Genomic DNA, 19,058 nt, shown 5'->3' with positions numbered 1-19,058 from the left:
GAGCCAAAGGTTGGGATCCACAAGTGGTCAATCTTGTGCTTTTCCTAAAGGATCATCAGTCTATGCTTAAGTTGACACAATCACCACCAAGCTTGCACATTAGAAAGAAGACCTTTCATGATTTGGTGACATATCTTTGAAGTTAGAATCCCCAACCCAATCCTCCTTAGGTTTTTCATATAGCTTTGCCTCAACCCAAGAAATCATTTGCATAGAAAAGCCTCCCCCCTTGGCATCCATCAACATTGTTGCATCTCATCCCTAGGAACATTTTCATGCCACCCATCACTTGCTTAGCCAAGAAGAAGAAAGAAACAATGGAACCCTATCATTTGGATCAAATAGGATCACTCCCCTTGAGCACTCAACCATCCTTTAGCCTAGAGAACACTATACCATCACCTACTAACATTGAATCTTTCATGAACCAACTAGGAAATGCAGTATTGGTGAACACCATTATAGAAAAGAATAGAGAAATAATCATGGCTAACTTTCAAAGGGACAATATAGGAGCTTTCTACTTTGGAAGACCTCCTCCCTTATCAGATCCATCTCACCCATTGTTTGGACAACTACCACTCCCAATAGGCTCTTATGATTCAGATTATCCTCAATATGTGCCAAAAGAAGAGCCTCAAGCCAATCATTATGATCCAATAGACCCAAACATACCAGCCTCCACTCAAGTTGAAATCTCCCTTCCACAAGCCAATCTAGCCACCACCACTCCACCATTGGTCCATACCACTCCATCCCAAACCCCCTTCACCCAAAAAACCTCATCATTCACTCCCTTCACTATTGCTACTACTGCTCTCCAACCCAGTCTTCCAAATCCACCCATCTCCCAAATTAGTGCTAGCATCTTTGGCCAACCTCAGCAATATACAATCGGGATGCCACCCATGGGGCCAAGAAATCAACCTTTCATCACCCCCAGCTTGTTTACCTCAGCTCAGAGCATAATTCCATTATTTACACTAGGTCCTTGGAGCTCAATGCCATCAACCACAAATCCACAAGCTACTACCCTCACTCCACAAAGCTATCAAACCGCAAAAGCTACTACCAATGTTCTGCCAAGCTCTCAAGTGACCCAAGCTCCTGCCACCACTCTACCAAGCTTTCAAATCTAGCCACCAAGCTATCAAACCCCATCAGTTCCATTCCCAAGCTTTCAATTCCCACCACCTCCACCACCAACTAATCCATTACCTCCTATTACTAACTATTTTTCTATGCCACTTCTAGGAGCAAATCCACCACCACCAACCACCAATTACTTGGCCTCCTTTGCCATGATACCCTCCCAAATGGGGGCACAACCCACATATATTGGTCAAACTCCTCAAATGCCAAGTCAAGTTCCACAAGCTCCTCGATCCTTTCTCCAAGCTTCACAACCATCTTATACCTTACCTCCACAAAGAAATCCATTTATCCCATAGCCAGCCTACGTCCCTCAATCCCTATCCCAAATCCCATATCAACAGAAAGCCTCGCAACACATGCAACAATATGTGCCTCCTCCACCTTAGCAACCCATCATCCACCATTCAGTTTCCCAAGGCATGTACAATCCCTACCAGCCCATACCTCGAAGCCATCCATGTTCCATTGCCCCATCTAGCACATACCTACCTCAGGGCACTCTTACATTAGGTGCACCCTAGCCATCACCCATTAATTTAGAATGGGAAGCCATGAAGATAGCTTTGAAGAACATACAGGAGGGAAATGATCCAAAAACCTTCAAGTTTGAAAATGTGTCCTTACCCATTTGATAGAGCCATTACCATGACACCATTTCCCAAACACTTTGAGATACCCAAGTTTGACAAATTCAGAGGAAAAGGAGACCCTGTCACACATATCAAAGACTTTTACATGCACTGCCAAGAAGTGGCATATGGTGACATCTTCCTCTTGTGTCTCTTTCCCAAAAGCTTGGCTGGACCAGCTCTTGAATGGTTTTATAGAATCCCATATGGAACAATTAAAAACTTTATTGAATTGTCTGAGGCATTTGTAGCCCAATATGTCCATCTTGTTGAAACAAAGCTCTCAGTAGTTGATCTTGTCTACACTAAGCAAAAAGGTGGAGAAAGCCTTCCTGAATATTTGCAAAGATGGAAAACCCTTACCACCCACATATATTGCACCTTGCCAGAATGTCATTTGGTGAAAATGTTTATTGATAATGCCCATCCCAGCTTGGCTCACCACATGACCATTTGTGTAATGACAAAGGAATCAAAAGACATACATCTTACCCTAGAACCCCTCCAAAAAATAGAATTGCTGAAAGGAGGAACAAATTTGTAATAAATTGTGCTAGGACACTCATGATGGAGAAAAATATTTCTTTGAAATAATAAAGAGAAGATGTAAGTACAACTACCTATACGTTGAACCATGTTCAAGTCAAGAAAGGTGCTCACTAAATACCTTTTGAACCATGATATGGATACTCACCCAATGTAAAATGTTTTAAGGTATTTGGAAGCAAGTGTTATATTCTCAAGGATTTCAAGAATGGTAAACTAGATGCAAAACTTGAAGAAGGTATATTCCTTGGCTATTCCACAAGAAGCAAAGCTTATAAGTGTTTAAATACTAATACTAACAAAGTTGTGGAAAATGCAAATGTGAAATTTGATGAATATACAAAAGTACATGAGGTTGAACCTATGAAGGAACCAAAGGGATATAAATCATTTGTATATTTTTATGAAGGTATGCCTATTGATGAAGATGTTATAAATCAAGTTGCAAATCAACAACAAGTTTCAATGACTACCAAGTCACATACTATGAATGTCAAGTTGCATTCAAGAACCAAGCTACATTCAAGTGTCAAGTTATAGAATGAAGTTAAGGCACATTCTAATTCTAAGATTAGTGTACATGAAAGAGATGTTGAACTAACTAATAGAGATGTATATAGTGATTCAGAAGTTGAGAGACCAAAGGAAGAAAATAGAGTAGAACCAAGATTCTCAAAGTATGTCTAGAGACATCACTCCACAACACAAATCATTGGAGATAAAGATGCAAGACCAATGACAAGGAACAAGTTGAGAATTGATACATGTTTCTTTAGAATACATGAACCCAAAATAGTGAAACATGCCTTAGAAAATGTGGACTAGAGTAAAGCCATGAAAGAAGAGATTGAACAAAATGAGAAAATAACACATGGACTCTAGTTCCTAGACCATAAGATAAAACTATGATTGGCACCAAGTGGGTGTACAAAAACAAGTTAGATGAAAATGGTGAAGTCACAAAGAATAAGGAAAGATTAGTTTGCAAAGAACATGCACAAGAAGAAGGGATAGACTACAGAGAAGAATCCACTCCTATTGCAAGATTGGAAGGAGTAAGAACTATGATTTCTTACTCTGCATACAAAGGTTTCAAAGTTTATCAAATGGATGTTAAATCTACATTTCTGAATGGTATATTGGAAGAGAAGGTTTATATAGGATATATTGAATGATTTGTTGATGCTAACAACAAAAACATGGTATGTAGATTGCACAAAGCTTTATATGGTTTGAAGCAAGCAATAAGAGCATGGTATGAAGGGCTTCATAACTATCTTGTGAAGATTGGATTTGAGAGGACTGATGATAATAATAATCTATTTTTGAAGATAGAGAAAGGAAAAGGTATTTTACTATTTGAAATTTTTGTTGATGATATCATATTTGGAGGCCAAGATACTTTATGTAAGGCTTTTGCAAATGAAATGAAGAAAGAATTTGAAATGTCTATATTTGGAGCGATCAAGTTCTTTGTGGGTTTGAAAGTACATTAGATGAAATATGGTATATGCATCACTTAGTAAAAATATGTAAAGGAGATATTGAATTTTTTTGGATTGGAAGATTCCAAGCCAATAAGCACACCTATGATGACAAGAAATAATTTTTCAAAGAGTGATGATTCAACTAAGGTGAATTAAACATTGTATAAGTCTATGATTGGTAAATTACAATATGTAGTATATAGAAAACCTAATATTGCATTATCTATTGGGATAGTTGCAAGATTCTCTACTAATCCCAAGGAGAATCATTTGATGGTTATTAAGAGAATAGTGAGATATTTGAAAGGCACAGAAGACTATTGTCTATACTATAAGAAAAATAAAAAATATGAATTAAGAGCCTACACTGATGCTGATTGGACTTTAAATATTGATGACAGAAAGAGCACTGGTAGAGGAGTATTTTTCTTAGGAAAAAGGTTACTTACATAGACTAGCAAGAAATAAAACTGCATATCTCAATCTACTACTAATGCTGAATATGTTGTTGCTATAATAAATTGCACAAACATTGTATGAATCAAATAACTACTCAAAGGTATGAAGGAGGAAACCACTGAACCTGTGATACTTTATTGTGATAATACAAGTCCTATAAATATATCAAAGAATCATGTGATGCATACATAGACTGAGCACATTGCAATCAAGTATCATTACTTGAGAGAGTTAGTTCAAGATAAAGAGGTGAAGATGGAATATTTTAATACAAAAGAGAAAATAAATGATATCTTCACAAAAGAATTACCTAAGGATACTCATGAGTATATAAGAGGTAAATTAGGGGTGATACCCCTATCCAAGGCTATTTAAGAAGTATGAGAAGTGCTCTACATTAAATAAGATGATTGACATATGTTACACATTGATGTAGTTGATCTTACTTTAGGAGATAACTAAAGTAATAGAAGAGCTAGAGCTATGAATTAGTCACAAGCTAGGTGACAAAGGGAGAAATTAAAAAAGTTTGTATCTGCATATTAAGGTGACAACTCTTTGGCATTGTTGTTAAAGAGGGAGATATTATATAGAAAATAAAGTTATACAGAAAAGAGAAACATGAAATATCTACTCATAGGGAGTCATAAGGATAAGTTGATTGTCTATTGTAACTTATACAAAAAATGAGAGTTGCTAATAGAGGGAGAGATTTTTATACAAGAAATTTTTTATTTTTTTTGTATTGTTGTTGGTTGTACTGATTAAGTTTGGTTTGCCTTCAATGCCAAAGAGAGAGATTTTTGAAAACAAATTGATACAAGTATGAGAATGTGTTTCAATCATTTTTTTGTCACTGATGTCAAACCTGCTACTTGCCGATATGATGCAGGAGCATCTAGTGGTGTAAGGGCAATCCTATATCACCTAAAACTATGCTTAGAAATAGTTTTTATTTAATGTGTTTCCATTTTTGGATACTCATTTGAATCAAATAAAGGTTTCAACTCTCACAATTCCACTATTAGTGTTCTAGATTAGAGTTTTCAAGCACCTTGGGATACGTGTAAATGCTAAAAAAAAAGGACTATGTAATTGAGCCATAATTATGGTGAGTTAGAGGGTGTAAATTGGAGGGATGGTTATATTTTTAATTTAGAACACTCCAAAAAAAGAATCAGGTCAAAAGGCTTCACGATTAGAAAGTTATTACAATTTTTCAATTCTTGGAGACCTCCTAAGAGTGCTTCAAAGTTAGATATCGGGCACTAAATAGCCTCATACAGGGCTAAAAAATGGGGGACAAGAAAATCTATCTATAGGGCTATAGAATGCTTCGAAAGTTTTCTAGAAATGTAAACAGTTCGTCAATTAGAGCTACGGTTCAAAAGTTATTCCTCCTGAAAATTTGACTACTATTTCTAGATTCTTCTAATTTTACACCAACTTCTAACATGATTTCTGGAACCCTCTGTTTTGGTGGTGGATACCAACTATCATATTCTAGAATGTATTCCTAACCCTAAACCATTTGGGGCTTATTTAAGAACATTTCTAGCATTGTAAAGGCAACACTCAGTGGAGTTAGAGAGAAGGTACTATGTGGAGCATTTCTTTCTCTAGAATCATATTTTTGTAAGCCCATAGGGCATTTTTCATTCATAATAATATTTTTCCTTTTTCTATGTGGTTATTCTAGTCTTTGGTTGTGTCTCCATCAAGTGGTATTAGAGCATTTTTTCCTAAGTGTGTAGATAGAGCGTTGACTGTGTGGTTGTGGATTTGAGTCAAGAAGATGCCTTCATGAAGAGAGTGTGGTGGAAGGGCTAGAGTTGTTAATCCTAAGGAGGTTAGAGCCCTCTAGAGGTAGGTTCAAGCATTGCAGGAGGAGATTCGTAGAGGACTAAATGTTGCCACAGGCAACGAAAGTGAGGAAGAAAATGAAGAAAAAGAAATTAGATAGGAAGGGGAAGGCGAAGGGGAAGTCCTGTATCAGATAGAGGAGAGGCTTTTTAGGGCCATTTCTAAGCTTGTAAAAAGACCTAAAATTGATGTGTGTATGTTTTCAAGAACTCTAAACTCCGATGAGTTGATCGATTGGATAAATGAACTAGATGAGTATTTTGAATATGAGGATATCAAAGACCTTGAGAGGGTTAAATTTGTGAAGGCAAAAATGAAAGGCCATGCTAAAATTTGGTGGCAAGAAGTATAGCTAGAAAGGAATAAAAGAGGAAAGGAGAAAATCACAAGGTTGGATCGCATGGTGGACAAACTAAAGAAGTAGTTGATTCTTGCTGATTACGAGATTGATTTGTTGAAAAAAATGCAAGGGGTAAAATAAGCAATAAAATCTATCTAGGAATATACAGAGTAATTTTATCGACTTCTTATTAGGGCAGGGCATGCAAAAGATAATAAGGATAAGGTTTCCCGTTACATTAGTGGGTTAGGACCTAGCATTTAGGAGGAGTTAAGTTTGGTTAGAATGACTAGCATTAAAGAGGCATACCAGTTTGCCCCATGAGTTGAAGAGAAGCTAAATAAAAGGTTTGAAGGCAAAGAGGGTGTGGTCAAGGAGGAACGGGTGATAGAAGGTCATCTAGAGGCTGAAATGAGACCCAAAATAAAAATGAAGATGTGGGTACTAGTAGAAACTAGAGAAATGAGGATTTCAACCACTTCGGTGATTAAAACTTTGAAGATCAGAGAGGAAGAGGTAGAGGATGTGGACAATGATCAGGAAGAGGAGGCTTCTGTGGTACATATTTTCATTACAATAAAGAAGGTCATCATGCCTTTGAATGCCCTCAATGATAAGGAAGGACAGATAGGAGGGCTGATGGTCAAGCAAGGGTTGCTCATGTGGACAAAGATGCACAGTCATCACTATCTGAGGATGCAAAAAGAGGAGAGGTTCTCATAAATGAAAGGGTCTTACTAAGTGGTGAAACTGAACTTGGACAAAGGAGGAGTTTGTTTCATACCAGGTGCAAGTGTGAGGATAAGTGTTGTGATGTGATTACTGATGGTGGTAGCACTAACAACTTGGTGTCTGAAGAGATGGTCTCTAAGCTAAAGCTCAAAAGGGAGAAACACTCCCAACCCTATCAGATTGCTCAAGTGAAGGATGATCATAAGGTTCTGGTTAGTAAACAATGTTTGGTGAAGTTCAAGATTGGGAGTTACCATGATGAAGTTCTTTGTGACATTATTCCAATAGATGTCTGCCATTTATTATTGGGAAGACCATGGCAATTTGGTAGACATGTTGTACATGGTCATGTAAATACATACTCTTTAACCAAGGATGGAGTTTGCCACAAACTAAAGCCCATGATAAAGGAAGATGAAAAGGTATGTAGTAGTGCTAGGATATGTCTTGTTGATGGAAGAAATTTTTTGGATGGTATGAAGCATTAGCGTATGTGTTATGCTTTGATTCCTAGAAGAGATAAGGAAGGTAGTAGTAAAATTCCACTTGAAGTTTCAAGCCTCTTAAGTGAGTATGGAGATGTCATCTCTGATAATATTCTAGAAGGGTTGCCACTAGTAAGGTAGATCATTCATCAGATAGATTTAATCATTGGAGCTAGTTTTCCTTGCAAGGCTGCTCATAGGATGACTCCAACTGAAACTGAGGAGCTAAATGGATAGGTTTAGGAGCTATTAAGGAAGGGTTTGATTTGGGAGAGCCCGAGTCTATGTGTAGTACCTATAGTACTAGCACCAAAGAAGGATGGAGAGTGGAGAATGTGCACCGAATTTTGAGCTATAAACAGGATAACCATCAAGTATTGGTTTCCTTCGCCAAGAATGGATGATCTTATGGATTGCTTGAGTGGAGCTTAGTACTTCACAAAGATAGATCTTAAGAGTGTCTATCACTAGATATGGATCCAAGAAGGAGATGAGTGGAAGAGTGCATTCAAGACCAAGGATGGTCTATATGAGTGGTTACTCATGCCTTTTGGACTGATCAACGCACCAAGCACCTTCATGCAGCTTATGAATGAGGTACTAAAGAAATTCTTGGGAAAATTTGTTATTGTCTATTTGGATGATATTTTAATTTTCAGAAAGACTTTGTATGAACATTTATTGCACATTCATAGTGTCCTTGAAAGCTTGAGGGAAGAGAAAATGTTGATTAATTTGAAGAAGTGTAATTTTTAAAAAAAGGAGTTAGTCTACTTGGGGTTTGTTGTATCATCTAATGGTCTCAAAATGGATCCATAAAAGGTAAAAACCATCTTGGAATGGCCTACTCTAAGGTTTTCTACTGAGATAAGATCATTTCATGGTCTAGTTAGTTTTTACATAAAGTTCATTAAGAATTTCAATGGCATATGTGCACCCCTAACTGAAACAATAAGAGGAGATAGAAAAGAGTTCAAATGGACTACAATAGCTACAAGAAGTTTTGAATTGTTGAAGAAGAAGGTGACAGAGAAACTTGTGGTTGCACTTTCAAATTTTAGTAAAGTGTTCTAGGTGGATTGTGATGCTAGTGGCAATGCTATTGGGGTTGTATTGATCCTAGAAGGTAAGCCTATTGCATATTTTAGTGAAAAATTGAATAATGCAAAAAAGAAGTATTCTATTTATGACCAAGAGTTCTATGCAATAGTTTAGGCCTTAAAGAAATGGAGGCACTATTTATTGCCAAAAAAATTTGTCTTGTATATTGATCACCAGGCCTTATAGTACCTAAATAGCCAAGGTAAATTGAATCAGAGACATATGAAGTGGGTAGAGTTCTTGCAGAGCTATACATTTGTGTTGAAACATAGAAGTGGAAAGTCTAATAGAGTTGCAGATGCATTGAGTAGGACATAGTTGTTGCTTACAATATTGTAGGTTGAAGTGGTTGGGTTTGATGAACTCAAGCATCTATACCCTAAGGATTCTGATTTTGTTGAAGCATGGAAGGCTTGTAGAGAACCTATTATTGTAGATAGAACTAGGTGGCTAGACCATTTGATTCAAGATGGTATGTTGTTCAAGGGTAGTCAATTATGAATTTCAAGGAGTTCCATGAGGGAAAACCTGATCAAAGAGAAACATAATGGGGGAATGGTAGGACACTTTGGTCAAGATTAGACCATTTTTGTTCTTAGAGAACATTATTTTTGGCTACAATTGTCACAAGATGTGAAGAAATTTGTGCAGAGTTGTCAAGTGTGTCAAGAAGCGAAAGGATTTAGTCACAATACTAGACTTTATCAGCCATTGCCTATTCCATCAAAGCCTTGGGAGGACATAAGTATGGATTTTGCTCTTGGAGTGTCGAGGACACAAAGGGGTAATGACTCAATATTTGTGGTGGTTGATAAGTTCTCCAAGATGGCATATTTCATCCCATGCCACAAGACTCATGATGCTATACATATTGTAGATTTGTTTTTTAGAGAGGTGGTGAGATTACATGGTCTCCCAAAGAGTATTATTTCTGACAGAGATACTAAATTTTTGGGGTATTTCTGGAGGACTTTATGGAAGAAGTTGAAGACAGAATTGAGGTTCAATTTGAAACATCATTCATAGTCTAATGGACAAACCAAAGTGGTAGATAGAAGTTTGGGCAATTTTTTGAGGTGTTTAGTGGGAGATAAGCCTAAGGGGTGTGATTTGATTCTACCACAAACAAAATTTTCTTACAATAACTCTGTAAATAGGAGTACTGGTAGATCACCATTCCAAATTCTGTATGGAAGTAGCCCAAGGACTGTACTAGAATTAAGGAAGATGGAGCAAGGCAAGAGGACAAGTGCCGAGGTAGAAGATTTTTATAAACATATCAAGAGCCTACATGAGGAGGTCCATGCACACATTACCAAGATGAATCAATAGTATAAAGCTAGGGTTGATCAAAGGAGGAGACATAAGGAGTTTCAAGTAGGGGATATAGCTATGGTACACTTACAAAAGGAATGGTTTCTAGTGGTTACTTACAACAAGTTGAAGATAAAGAAATTTGGCTCATGTAAAACTTTGAAGAAACATGACTCGAGAAATGCATATGAGGTGGAGTTGTCGAATGGGATTCATATTTATCATATCTTCAACATTGCAGACCTAATAGAATATCATGATGATGGCATAGATAAGGATTTGATGCTGGAACCATGTCCAATTCCTAGTTCTATGAAGGAGGAGATAGAAGAGATTTGGATAGTCGTGTGGGTAGGAGTACCAAAAATAGGTAATATGAGGAGTACTTGGTGAAGTGGAAAGGATGACCAATAGAGGACTCAACTTGAATATCAATAGCAGAGTTTACCCATTTGGGTTTTCCTCTAACATAAAGTGACAGGGTCACTTTTCAATCTACCTTGGGTGTCTGATGCAGGAGCATCCAGTGGTGTAAGGGTAATCCTGTATCACCCAAAAATATGCTTAGAAATAGTTTCTATTTAATGTGTTTTCATTTTTGGATACCCATTTAGGTCAAATAAAGGTTCCAACTCTCATAGTTCCACTATTAGTGTTCTGGGTTAGAGTTTTTAAGCACCTTGGGATATGTGTAAATGCCAAAAAAATAGGACTATGTAATTGAGCCATAATTATGGTGAGTTAGAGAGTGTAAATTGGAGGGATGGTTATATTTTTAATTTAGAACACTCTAGAAAAAGAATCAGGTCAAAAGGCTTCACAGTTAGAAAGTTATTGCAATTTTTTGATTCCTAGAGACCTCCTAAGAGTGCTTCAAAGTCATATATGGGGCACTAAATGGCCTCATATATGGGGTATGAGAAAAGCTGGTCTATAAGGCTATAGAGCACTTCGAGGGCTTTTTGAAAATGTAAACAGTTCATCAATCGGAGCTATGGTTCAAAAGTTATGCCTTCCAAAAAATTTGACTGCCGTTTCTGGATTCTTCTAATTTTACATTGACTTCTAACATGATTTTTGAAACCTTTTGTTTTGGTGGTGGATGCCAACTGAAATATTCTAGAATGTATTCCTAACCCTAAACCATTTGGGGCTTATTTAAGAACATTTTTAGCATTGTAAAGGCAACACTCAGTGGAGTTAGAGAGAAGGTACTATGCGTCGGATTTCTTTCTCTAGATTCATATTATTGTAAGCCCATAGGGTATTTTTCCTTGATAATAATATTTTCCCTTTCCCTATGTGTTCATTCTAGTCTTTAGTTGTGTCTCCATCATGATAAGATAATTTCTTAAATAATTTGAGTACTATCATTTTTTTTATTGATGTAGAGGATATGGTCAAATGAGGTAACAATAGCACCTAAAGGAAAGATTGAGTTATGATATGGAAAAGGAGTACAAAGATTAGTTAAGACAGTGATATTATAGAGCATTTATTACCTACTTAAGGTTGCAAAGGATGGATACACTGATTAAGTTCAGAAGAATAAGTAAAATGAATTGTGTTTGCCAAGCTTAACAATCGACATAGTAGGTGCTAAGAAAAGTTAGTGTAAACTGAGCAGAAAAATAGTTAGAGCTAAGAAAAGTCAAATTTTAGTGTATGTCGAGCAAAGCAATATGTGTCAAGCATCAGAAGCAAGCCAATGCCAAGTTAAAGCATTATGAGAAAAATAGTGAATTCAATGAATCTAAGCCAATGAATTTGATTTCTTGGATTGTGTGAACCATGTAGAAGATAAGCTTGATGAGCTAGTGGCATAGAATTCAAGATGAACCATTTTGAGATGAATTCAAAGAGAATTGAAGGAGAAGCTTCTAGAAGGGAATACAATAAAAACATTGGTAGATTCATTGAATTGTACCTAATCCTACCTAGCCCTAAAATGGATGATAGAGGATGAATGATAAAAAAATATCTAAATTTTTTTATTTATAGAGATAACTAATTAGAAGAAAAGGTTGTTATATGTGAGAACCTAAGGAAGATAGGGAGATTAAGGTATTTCTTGATTCAGTGAATAAAGAGAAGAGACTTCTATTAGCAAGAAAAGCAAGAAGGCTTAAGGGTATGGATACTTGAAGGGTGGACAAGCTATCAGAACTGAAGTGCGTGAAAGCCAAGTAGAATGGAGGACTAGAACAAAAATCTCTAATCTACAAAGTGAATTGTAAGTTGTTATTAGATCAAGCCTTACTATTACTTTCTAATCATTGTATTAGTTCAGGGTAAATCCTTTGGATTAAGGTTGACCTAATAGTCATTGTAAATCCTTTAATTGGGTGACATTCCAAGTGAATGATTTAAAGTCCTCTAACAAAGCTCACTCATAATAGGGTGATTGAAATCCTCTTACTAGTTAACATTTAAAAATGTGCATTGTAACCTTTGATAGGGTTGACTTTCATAGGGAATCACTTCAAAATAGTGAGAATGAGTAGCATGTTACTGGTGGTTTTTCTCAAATTGGGTTTCCACATAAAATCATTGTGTCAAATGTGTTATTAAAATTGTTATGTTTCATGCTTACATTCCTACAAAGTTGATTTAATAGTAACCTACAAAGTTTAAGTGATTGTATGATCTAATGGATGCATGTATAATGAATATGTTTTATGGATATGGGCTTACTATGTTGTCAAAATTTTATTTGTACATCTAGACCTTAGATAGCTAATTCACCCCCCCCTCTCAGTTATGCTAAAGAATTCCAACATGAGCTTCATTAACCAATGAAGAAAAACCTTCTCATATTAATGAGCGACCATTTTGTTGAGATTGTTCAATCCATACCATCATCCAATCAAGATTTTTTGTAATATAAAAATGGAGTACATCCCACTCATGAGCAACTATATAAGATAAATAGACCAGTTAGAAACAACTTATATTGATGATGGAAAAAAATTAATTAACTAAAATAACATCTTATAATTACCTATCGCTTACCTCAATCTACCTTTCCCTATCAAGTACTCCCCTTTGAAATCTATTCATGGATTTGGGATCCTAAATGCAATCTACATGGATCTTTGATGCAAATTTGGGAAGTTATTCACTAATTTAAACCATGGTCTAGTAGGTCATATATCCCTCAACCGTGGAACCCTTAGGACATGCTCTCTATTAGACCAAGCCCTCCAAAAATTTCAAGTGCCTCTCAGCCATCCAAATTGACCTAGTTGGTACATGTACACACAATTCAATCTCATCAACTAGATGTATGAGGTAGTGTTCTTGTGCATTAAAAAAAAAGTTGAAGGTAGACATTTTTACATCTCACACAAAAGTTGAGGATTTTTTCTCTTCCATTGCTTTGTCTTTTTTATTAATTTCTTTATATGAAAACTACCTAGAAGATATTCATCATACAAAAATATATTAATGAGACTAATAACACTTCTATACAATAAATCTAACAAATAATACTTCTAAGCTCATGTATTTCTCAAGATCATATATAACATGTTTGACACTCATATTATCGAAGTCATGTGGGAGAGATAGAGGTAGAACATACTGTAGTAATATTAAAATGTTCTTTTCAATATATTATAAAATAAAACAATCAAAAGTACATGATATTTTACAAATTTATTACAAATAGAGAAGAACATGACTTACCTTGACAAAGATATGCCAATCATGTGTTTTCAACCCTAACTCAAAATTACCTTTCTTTGATATGAGACTGATTATGTTTGCAACAAATCCTATGGAAATTTGTTTTTTTTATGTCTTCATATATGGAATCAGTTTGATACTACATTAATAACCAAGGAATGGTGCTCATATTAATCTTAATTTTCATTGCTATTTGATTCAACAAAAAACTTCAATGCATGATTGGATTCATCAATGTCATTGAAAATTTTGACTAATTTTTCTTTTTCATATCTTCCATTCAATAGTTTCCATAGTGTCTCTATTACATTTTTTCCAATATGCATAGCATCAAACAAATGCATGATTGGGAGGTTCTTGTAGTACAACAACCTACTAAATTGTCTAGGATAGCTTTTAAGTCCTTTTGGAAGTTGCTCATCGATACCTTGATGACCTTCATGAATAGAAATTATATCATTACTAAACAAAAGAAAATATTTAAATTTAAATTTTATATGAAAAATTATATCAGATGGAATGACATTACCTTGACGATTCATTCTATTGTATTCCAACTTCTACATGTGAGGTGTCATTCTTTGTGGCTCTAATGATGTCTCTTCTTTCCCATTGAAAAGATGTTTTTTTACAATTAAATACTTATGATTTTTGCGGAGAAAGTGTCTATGCTCATTGAACACTTGCTTTACTAAACTTTTTGAATGGCAAGATTTCATCTTTGGACCATAAATTGGACATGCAAATTTTCCTTTTCTCTGAAGACCTATAAGATCATGTATAGTTGGATGAAATTTTTACTATAAGATTCATATTTACAATTTATCACATGCAACTTAAACATACAAGAAAAATATGCATTAACACAGGGGTATAATGTATTGTCCATACAAGCATTACATGAAATTAAATTTTTTTTTTCATCAATTGATCTAGAGATGTCATACATAGTGACCTCATTCCATAACTCCAACAACTCATTAATCAAGGGATCAATATATACATTCATATCTTTCACTTGGTACTTACCTAGTTGAATGAACATAATTATTATGACCATTTTGATACTATGTTTATAAATTAATTTAGATGACTGTTAAATGGAAAAATACTTGGTACAATCATTGCCAAGATTATGTGCTCCCTCTTTATAGACATCCAAGGAGGAATGTTATTGTTAATAACAAAAATAGGCCAGATTGAGTAAACATATATAATCTCTCCAAATGGATTGACATCATATGCTACCAATGAAAGCTTTGGATTATAGGGTTCTTCTTTAACTATTGACCCCCTATCTTCTATGTCCTTAAATGTAGAACCATATGCTTGCATTCGCATAATGTCATTTTGACTTCTATAGCATCCATGGTAATCCATAAATTGTGCCAAGCTAGTACACCTAAATAACCATTGTAGACATGGAATAATGGGAATGTATCAAAGAACCTTGTGAGGCACTTTTTTTTCATTTGATCTTATTGTAAATTCATGTTATTTATGATATATAATATGATCATTGAGACATACATGTATTGTTTGATACTCCATTCCAATATCTTTCATAATGGTCAATGATTCTTGGTAAGAGCAAGGTAGAATATTTGATGGTGGTAACAACAAATCATTTATCAAAAAATGGAAAAACATTGTTATTATTATGAAGAACATTAATAGTACGCTAACATAGAAGATGAAAAATGTGACACTATACCTTAGCATACATGAGATTGCTACATTGGATATACCATGTTCATAACCTTGAAGTTTACCAACAAAAATATAGTGGACAAAAGTGTTTTTTAGGATCCTTGGTACAATGGCTCATATTCCTTTTCACTTATAGATATATCAAGGTTCTCTTCATCATCATCATTAGATGCACATCTATCATTGTCTTAATCATCTTCATTAGTTGAGCCAGTAAAATCTTCTTCAATCCTATTCTCTGGTGCATTATCAGTTGCACCAATATCAACATCTTCAATTGTATTCTCTACCTTGGGATCATCTTCTTCCATGGAATTATTACCTTCCACTTCAATATTCACACCTTAGTGTTCCACCAGTTCAAAATCTACATTCATGAAAGGAGAAAAATCCTTTCCCCCTTCCATGTGATCATGTTGCCTAGAATGTCTCCAAGCTGATGTGATTACAATTCTTTGACTGTTTAAACCCTTGTATTATTTGCAAGGAAAATAACATTTTCCTTCACCATTTCTTTTGAATTGAGACCATAATCTAGCAATTGTTGCCTTATTTTATTCTAGGTTCATATTGTTAGATGTAGACTTTCTTCACAAGTAAATATTCAAGCTATTAAATTATATCAAATATAAGCATACAAGAATTAAAAGTATCTTGTATATAATTGATAATAATTAAATAATTAAATATTACTATCTCTTCAGTAAAGATGGCATCTAAACAAATCACAATTCATGAATTCTTTATCTTTAAAGGGGGAAGTAATAAAATAAAAAGAAGTTGAAGTTTGATCCTTCACCAAAATATCATCATAAATCAGGCACATATTACAAGAAGAGTTAAGATCAATCCCACGGTCACCACAATTCATCAAGGGGATGACAAGATGTTGCACGAGTTGTGGGATTATTACAAAGAGAGTATTTCTTAGGTGACAAATAATAATATAAGCATGGAGGATGGTCATGTGCCCATGCTTTATTGGAGAAGTGTTCATGACAAATTTCATAAGTTAAAAGATCTACAAGAATGTGAAAACAATGTACTATAGTCTCAAAAACAATAAGAGGTTGATAATGAAGAATGCCCTGAAACATCACCTAATTATTGTTGGAAATATGATTGGAAGAGGAAGATTGTTGTTAAAAAATATTTTCAATCATTTTTTTGTCATTGATGTTAAACCTACTATTTGTAGGAATGACATTTTCTTATAAGATCTAAGTACTATCACTTAGTTGATTCATGAAGAGGATTTGATCAACAAGATGTAACAAGAGTACCTAAGGGAAAGGTTGAGTTATGATTTTGTAATGGAGTGCAAGGATAAATTAAGACAATGGTGAGATGATGTATTGATAACATACTCAAAGATATAGAGGTTGGCTACACTTAGAAACATTGGAGGAATAAGTTGTAACAAGGTTAACTACAAAGCTTAAACTAAGTTCATCAGTGGGTGCCAAGAAAGCTAGTTAAAGTCAAGAAAAGTTAAAGTCAAGAAAAGTTTCAGTTGGAACCGAGGAAAAGGAAAATCTAGTGTGTGTCGAGTGATCTTCAGGTGCTGAGTGAAGTTTAGGTGCCAAACAAAGTAACAAGTGTTGAGCATTAGAAAAAAAAATCTTAGTTGGTGCCGAGTGAACTTTAGGTGCTGAGCATTAGTAAAAATGTAGTAGGTACCGAGTAACATAGTATGTGTTGAGCACTAGTATTTCAATAGTGCTGAGCTGTTGCATTATTGGAAATGTCAAGGATTCACCAAATCTGAGCTGCCATAGTTGTTACCTTGAATTTTTTGAACTAGTTGGAGGATAAGGATGAAGAGCCGGTGGCACAAAATTGTATGTAAACTATTTTTGGGAAAATTCAAAAGGATTATTCAAGAAGTTTCTAGAGGAAACAAAATATGGGTTAGATACAATAAATCCTACCTAATCCATATGAATTGAAATCAAAGGAAGGAATAATTGAGCAAGAAAAGAGAATTCCAAACTTCTATTTAAGGAGTCACAAACCAAGAAGCAAATGTTGCTACTGCTGAAGTACCAAATAGCAAAGTGGTTATAAGGGTGTCAAGGAGAAGGCATCTTGGAGAAGGAAGAGCACAAAGGGTCTACTTCTATAAGTGGTCAAAGAAAGATGATTGCACTAGTACATTGAGCATGGAGACTCAAGGAGAAAAAGATTGAAAGGAGGGCAACCTGACAGAGTTGCAGAGATTGAAGGCTAGGCAATCTGAAGAGCTAAATGGTGATCTAAGATCTGCAAGTTAAGTTGTATGTTGTAATCAAGTTAAAGATTTTCTAATACTCTCTAGAAATTGTATTAGATACGAAAATCCTATGGAATTAGGTTGGTTTAATAACCATTTTAAAATCCTTTAACAGGGTGGCATTCCAAGTGAATGTTCTAAAGTCCTCTAACCAAGCCCACTTCTAACAGGGTGGTTAAATCCTTTAACTAGGTCATATTTAATAGTATCTTGTAGCCTTTAATAGGGTAGGCCTTTCATAGGGCATCACTTCAGAAGAGTGAGAATTGAGTAGCATGTTACTGGTAGTTTTTTCCAAATTGGGTTTCCACATAAATCACTGAGTTATGTGTTGATCTCTTATTTGTTATGCTTGCATGTTGATTTATAGTAACTTGCTGAATAGTAATATTAAAACTTGGATGAATGAATGGTTGAATGGGGAAAACCAAATATATTTGAATTTTCTTTCATTAGGGTAATGCTAGAGAGCTTGAGTGTTTGAAGGATGAAATGCCAATGAAACCACTCTCTATTCCTAAGGTAAAAGGTTTGAACTTTGAAATCCTTGATGATCAAAGCAACACTCAAGAACTCACAAATAGAGATAGCAAATCTTGCAAGAATATTTGTATTCACCTAATATAAAAGTTTGCAATTTTGAAGAGGTGAATAAATCTCTTCACACATAATAATCTAAAACCATTCCATCAAAGAATATTGTTTTTTTAATAATTAAAAATAATGGTGATGAAAAAGTGAAGCTACAAATTGGTATGTATTGTGTTCTTTGTAAAACTCTAATCAAACAAATAAAATTTAAAGAAATCTTGCACCAAGATGATCACACGACTAAAGTACCACATTTATATGAATCATCATCAATTTGGACATCACTCTTCTCTACCAAGAGAAACTTATACACTAGTTTTTTTCTTCTATCAATCAAGATAAACCCTCTATGTATAACCTGAGTACTATTTTAATCCAAGCTAAAAATGGGGTTCTAGTTGGAGATTCTCTATTCATTATTGCCGAAAATGAAGTTAAAAATTTTAAAAATCCACATAAAAAATAAAGTAGAATATAATACTTGATGCTAGTTTGGGTGATCATTTGGGTGTGAAGATAGATATAATACCTAATATATTTTAAAGTGCTCCACCAAGGATATCAAGATTGCTAGTAAGGAGTGTATGATGATAGTGAGTTTTATACCTCTCTCTCTCTCTCTCTCTCTCTCTCTCTCTATATATATATATATATATATATATATATATATATATATATATATATATA

Source organism: Cupressus sempervirens, chromosome 4, assembly GCF_028749045.1.
Source record: "Cupressus sempervirens isolate cs-2001-9-10 chromosome 4, ASM2874904v1, whole genome shotgun sequence".
Classification (NCBI taxonomy): Eukaryota; Viridiplantae; Streptophyta; class Pinopsida; order Cupressales; family Cupressaceae; genus Cupressus; species Cupressus sempervirens.
The sequence above is the reverse complement of the archived record's forward strand: the minus strand, read 5'-3'. Positions refer to the sequence as shown.